This window comes from Apostichopus japonicus, chromosome 11 (genome assembly GCF_037975245.1).
Source record: "Apostichopus japonicus isolate 1M-3 chromosome 11, ASM3797524v1, whole genome shotgun sequence".
NCBI classification, from domain to species: Eukaryota; Metazoa; Echinodermata; class Holothuroidea; order Aspidochirotida; family Stichopodidae; genus Apostichopus; species Apostichopus japonicus.
Window position 1 is genome coordinate 27506753 of NC_092571.1, and position 6592 is coordinate 27513344.

General features: G+C 35.1%; 2 long non-coding RNA genes across 4 annotated transcripts in view; both read left to right on the top strand.

The window, feature by feature from the left end:
• The window catches only part of LOC139975557 (uncharacterized), a 466508-nt gene that overhangs the window by 427197 nt on the left and 32719 nt on the right, over positions 1 to 6592 (top strand). The gene's annotated exons all lie outside the window — the stretch shown is intronic.
• On the top strand, positions 2249 to 4797 carry LOC139975560 (uncharacterized). The gene is made up of 3 exons (XR_011795782.1): positions 2249 to 2406; positions 2593 to 2905; positions 4661 to 4797. It is a non-coding gene; the product is annotated as an uncharacterized lncRNA (long non-coding RNA).

Genomic DNA, 6592 nt, shown 5'->3' on the forward strand with positions numbered 1-6592 from the left:
GTATAACACGATGTAACTTTACTAAATTCAAACATACCCATTTTTAAAAGTGGAATTGGTAAAATTCCTAAACTTTTAACTGGAATGTTCCAAATCTCTTTATTTATTTGAAATAATTCGGACGTAATTCACATATTGACATTTAATTTTCTTTCTAGCTTAGAAAAACCTAGAACCCAACGGAGTTTAGTCTAACAGCAGTTTTCGACTACCAGCTTAAAAAAGCAGCTTAAAAAGACCATTGTGGTCACTTAAAATTGATTCGAAATTATTAATGGTTAACACCATTTTAAAAAGTGTTCTAAATTTCTTGATATCCCATCCTCCCTCCCACAATAACAAGTAATAAACAGTATTGTTGAATTGATAAACAAGAAATAATTAAAGTAAAACTGAACAGTCGAATATTATGTTATTCTAAAAATATGAAATTATGAGAGGATGGCCATATGTTATAGTCATTGAAATATAAAGAAGTTTGTGGCATAATAATTAAATGTAATAAAGTAGGATGATTTTTCAAAAAATGTTAATTTCTTGCAGATTAATTTATATAGCCAAACTTTCTATAATAATAATAAAGTACTAAACAGATTATGTGCAAATATTTAACAAAATGTTGTTTTTTATTTCTTTTGATTTAAACTTGTTTATGATTTTTATTTTCAGTGGATGAGTGGATGCATAGGGCGTTAGTGATGACATATATATGGTACAAGGGATATGCAGACAATCAAGAGATATTTCAAAATTTTAAACTTAAAATCAATGATGCAGCAAACTCTATAGAAGTTAACTGAATATGTGTGGTACAGGCCTATGGAAGGCTATTCTCTTTAAATGTGATACAGGAAGTCTAAATTCAGTAAAAACACTTCATTTTACAACTGTACAATATTACTACACAATAGTTCAAACAAGTTCAATTGCAATTTTCAGTATCGGTTTGTGTCACTCTTCTGCTTTTTGACGTAAAGTGTCATTTAACGAATTGGAAAATATAATTATCACAAGTAGGCCTACTTCTGAAGCGCTTGTTCGGAGAGCAGGGTTAGCTACATATGCTAACCACATTCAGCATACACACACGCACACACACACATATATAACTACGAGTACTTGCAAAGTTGTGCCGACTTCACAAATAGCCATATTCATACGCATTTAACTTTGCACAGAAAGTCTACTTTGAGTATGTAGACTATGCAAGGCTAGGCTCGGTAAAGATGTTATGAAAAAATACATAGCCTATATATACTGAATTGAAACAGTTCCTCAGATTATAAAATAGTTCTGCGATATAACTGCCTGGAAAGGCTTGTTTGGTATTGTTATACGCAGAGTGGTCACTTACACTTCGGTTTAATTACGCCGTTTGTAGTACACTGAATGACGTCATTACATACATGCAAGCGCATAGATCGCAAATTAACCATAAGCCTATATATATTTAGATATATATATATATATATATATATATATATATATATATATATATATATATATATATATATATATATATATATATATATATATAGAAGGTATGAAAGTAGTATACAACAATTGCACTACAAAGAGCCAGACATAAGTGTTCTAATCAGGCTCTTGGCCAGGCTGAAAGTGTACAGAGGGTTGTGCCGCCCACTGCCCCCCCCCCCCAATGCAGAACACGCAGATTAATGTGCCCCTCGGGCTCCCATCTGTGCCGCCATCATTCGTACATAAACTTGACAAGTTAAAGGACACAAACATGTGCTCCTGCTTAAGTTATTGGTACCATCTACCTTGTCGGTACCCTTCCAAACTCAGAATTCTCGGCTACGTTTAGTAAACAGTAATTTTGTTACCTAAAATACGTCGTTTGAGAGTAACAAGTAATTTTGTTACCCTTTCGATTGTGTATGCACTACCCTCAACAAATGAATTCTTGTCACTTATTTTTTTTTTCGCATTTATGAATCAACTTACCTTTTGCTTCATAAATTGTCAAAGACGGCTTGGATATATAGTATTAGTTGTATGATAAAGATATACAAGACAATTGTATTTAAAAATATTAAAAAATAAATTGGAACATTAATTTCTTTACAACAGATTTTGCGACATTGGGAGCTAAGCAATTGTTGATTTCAAGTAATACGTCATCATCCCGTATTACCATCGAGCTACCGATACGACCCAATGCTACTGACGGGGATAATAATCCTGTAACCGGTTTCAAGAGATTGAATTCCGAAAATTGAGTTCTAAAAAATTGGACCAAAAAGGAATATTCCGATACCGAACCGAAAGATATCACTGATAGTCTGGAAGACGGTTTCACTTATGAGATCAAAACCAGTTTCAAATATGGTGATTCGTTCAGCGAACCTGAAGCATTTCAAACTTTCAAGGTTGCATGTAGAGGTAAATTTTGATAAAGAATATACCACTTTGTAATATTTTGATATTAAATATATTAAGATATAATATCAAAATTCAAATGTTTTTACTACATGTACTTAATACATCTTTTTCAACTGAAAAGGGGTATCTTCTCTCTATCCTTATAATGAAACCTCAAAAACAAAGATTCCAATGTTCGTTCGACAGATCTCGTCATAAACTTAACGTTATCTAGCCTCTCAAAAAGATCTGGATTGGCAAGGGTGATTATTGACTGGGCGCACAGAAACTTGACCGATCCTTGCGGTGTCTTAAACCAAACCATTTCTGTGAAGCAGTTGGATTTGGACAATTGTACTGATACTTACGCGGATCCTATCGATAAAAGTCCTGTCCTAGGAAGCCACGACTACATTTTGAAGGGAATACGGCCCAACTCTGAATACAATGTCAGTTTAACTGTTGTCACGAAGATGAATACTTTACATTGTGCACCAGACGATTCGTACCGCCGAAACAGGTAGGTTCATTTATCTCGGACCCTCGGCGCGGCGTATTGTACATAGAGTTTATCCAGAGATCCAGCTATGGTACATTAAGACTTGGGACTACACCTATGTAATATGTATTAAGTAGGAACGTCATATAGTGAACAAACAAGTTATGCAAACTCGACGGAAATCTAGCTGATGTTTCGTCATGAGTAAGAGTTTTTGCCACTTGCAGAACGGCTCCAAAGATTTCAAGTCTAGAAACTGACTTACAACTGACATTCAAAACATACAATATGCACGCAATATAATAATAATAAAGATAAAACACATATAACAACTCCCATGATATGTAATATCTATGTGATAAATACCTGTCATGTATTTCAGAAAACTTTCATCTCATGTAATAACATCCACGTAGTCTCCATTTCGGTTGAACACAACTTTTATTCCGAACATGTTGATGGCCACTGGGAATTCCATATTCAAAGGATGTTCCATTATATAAGGTATATGTCCCAAGTCTTAGATAGTACAAACTGATCATCTATGCGTAGCTCGTTTTATCCACACTGCAACAAAATCTCTGTTGATTTACGGAAAATGTGCTGTCAATTGGTTCTCACCAATTTTTCAAGTAGAAATGGCAGACTTAAATTTTGATCTGTAAAAGTACAACACTTTACCATGCAGACAAACAAAATAAACCAATCTTGTAAATTTACATTCCTTCTCCTTCTCCTTCTCCTTCTCCTTCTCCTTCTCCTTCTCCTTCTCCTTCTCCTTCTCCTTCTCCTTCTCCTTCTCCTTCTCCTTCTCCTTCTCCTTCTCCTTCTCCTTCTCCTTCTCCTTCTCCTTCTCCTTCTCCTTCTCCTTCTCCTTCTCCTTCTCCTTCTCCTTCTCCTTCTCCTTCTCCTTCTCCTTCTCCTTCTCCTTCTCCTTCTCCTTCTCCTCCTCCTCCTCCTCCTCCTCCTCCTCCTTCTCCTTCTCCTTCTCCTTCTCCTTCTCCTTCTCCTTCTCCTTCTCCTTCTCCTTCTCCTTCTCCTTCTCCTTCTCCTTCTCCTTCTCCTTCTTCTTCTCCTTCTCCTTCTCCTTCTCCTTCTCCTTCTCCTTCTCCTTCTCCTTCTCCTTCTCCTTCTCCTTCTCCTTCTCCTTCTCCTTCTCCTTCTCCTTCTCCTTCTCCTTCTCCTTCTCCTTCTCCTTTCTTTGTTTATTGATATTCAAAGATACTGTTTTGCAAAGTAGTTCAGTACCTGTACGACAAAATTCTGTTTCGTGTATATATGTATGTGTGCGTTTGGTTTGCTATCTGACCGAGGACTTGAACAAAAGAATTCCAGGTCCTCGGTTGTGATTTCTAAAGAATCCACACGTCCTCGGAAGAATTCTATTGTATGGGATATTGTTAAGGTTATGGTACGTGGATTTGAACAATGGAAAATACAATGGGGTCCTCGGTCTGAATGTAATACAAACATGTGTGCGTGTATGTATGTATGTGTGTATGTATGTATGTGTCAAAATAAAATTGGTTTTGAACCAAAGTGATAGTATATTAGGTAATTCACAATTATGAACTGGTACTCAGTGTACTCGTACAAAGGACAGTTCTCGGTACTAATGTTGTTGTACTCGTAAAGTATATACTACAAGTCTCTCCTGCATGCAGTGCGAGACAGTTGTTAGACCATAGCATATATATTAGCATATTTGAAAATACAAAAAGGAAAGGAACTGATTGAATTTTCATTGCACTTTTATTCTTTCCATCGTCATTCTAGCCCCTACCGGAACAATATCTGAGATTGATGTCAGAGCCAACAGAATGAGAGGATCGTTAATGGTCCGTTGGAACAAGCTACTCTGTGGTCAACGGAACGGTGCAATCATATCCTATGATATTAAAATGACACGTAATGGTGGTAGTATTGCAGTCCACAACATTATAGTTAATTCGTATCATCTGCATACAAATAAAGTGAAATTTTACATGCACAAACAGGAGAAATTGATCGGAACTGATGCATAAAAGATAAAAAAAAGCAATATAAAACACACACACACACTGAGTAATATAGCCTGCTCATATAGCCTGCTTAGGGTAATTATCCTTTGGCTTTTATACACTAATTGATAATCTTGACACGTCATTTGTTTTTTACATTAAAGTTACATTTTGTCTCAGTAAGTAACGTTTCTGTGTTTTAATAAAATAAATATCATCCTTACGTGAAATGTATTGTAAATGTGTTGATATGTTTCTCACAACGCCCTGAATATATAATTGCTGCCCATCTTAAATCCATTGTACCGCTGCACTAAGAGCACTAGGCTAATTGGTCCGGAGCCGGGTAATGGGGGTGGGGGAAGTAAAGGGCGGTAACATTTTTTATCGTTTAGTATTGGGTTTTTATTACTATATCTGTTTTAGGCTTTTACAATAATTGTCTTGTACTACAGTTTCTCATACTTATTTATATTGAAACATAGACTATGATTTATTTACTATTTTACTATTTACATATAATTCTGAAATTGTTTTGGACTATATGCGTTTTAGTTTTTAGAATCGTTTAGTACGGGTGTGTTTTTCATATTGTTGCTTTTGGTTTTTACATTTACTTTTGGCCTTACTGGTTCTATATATTTTAATATTTTGTTTTTTGTTACTATTAGTTTTTAGGTTTTCCATTTGTAAAGCGCTTTGAGCAGCTTTGCTGATTATGCGCTATATAAATTTTACTTATAATTATTATTAGTAGTAGTATGATGTTGTTTTTGCGCCACGCATCTGTTCGCTTCACCGGGAATGTGTTACGAAAACCTCGTAAATGGTAAGATGTCTGATCTTCTGTGGCTGATATACTACCATATGTTTGCAAAGGAATTATACCCACATTAATCAGCATAACACACATCAAAAACAAGTTGTTTTGTTTTGTTTTGTTGTAGTTATTTTGTTGTTTTCATTTTCAGTCCCTCAAACTGCTCTTAAAGCGCAAACGTGATGGACTATACTGTTACTTGAGATAAGGGTGCTTCTAAAGAAAAACAACCAACTGAGATAGAGTTATTAGCCCACTCTCACACACAGTCAAGATCTAACATTGAGGCTGTAAATTAACAGTGTAGTTTTTGCAACCGTGTCATAAACTGTCGCTCACCAATTTTTAACAACCAGCATCATGTGATGTAGTATATCTATAACCTCTTTCGAAGGGACTCTTGGCACCTCACTTGATGTATAACACTGTCACGATAAACACCCGGTTTCAGTTTCAATAATGTAAGTGGACTAGGGGTTTTTCTTGACTAGTATCTGTGTTAGAGGACTTGTCTGGAAAATAAAAACTTTACCATCATGCGATATGAAATAATATTTTAAGGGTTGCTTTCAGTGATGCGTTTAAATACGTTATTTCAAAGGCACTGCTGTTTCTTTACAGTTATCTAATGTCATTGATTCATATAGCAACGCTTAATAGTTTCCTTTTCTCGCAAAAACACATAATAAGTAACAGAAAGGGTTTCAATTAACAATCTCGTGATTGCAATAAAATGTTGTTGTTTTTTTGTCAAGAATCCTAAATCTTAATCTAAATTAACCTGTCGAAGCATAGTTATAAGTACTACGTTTTGAAAGTGATTTAGGTCAAAGTAAAAATAAGTTCATTTGTTTCATATAAACAGGACACTTTGCATTTTGTAGGTAT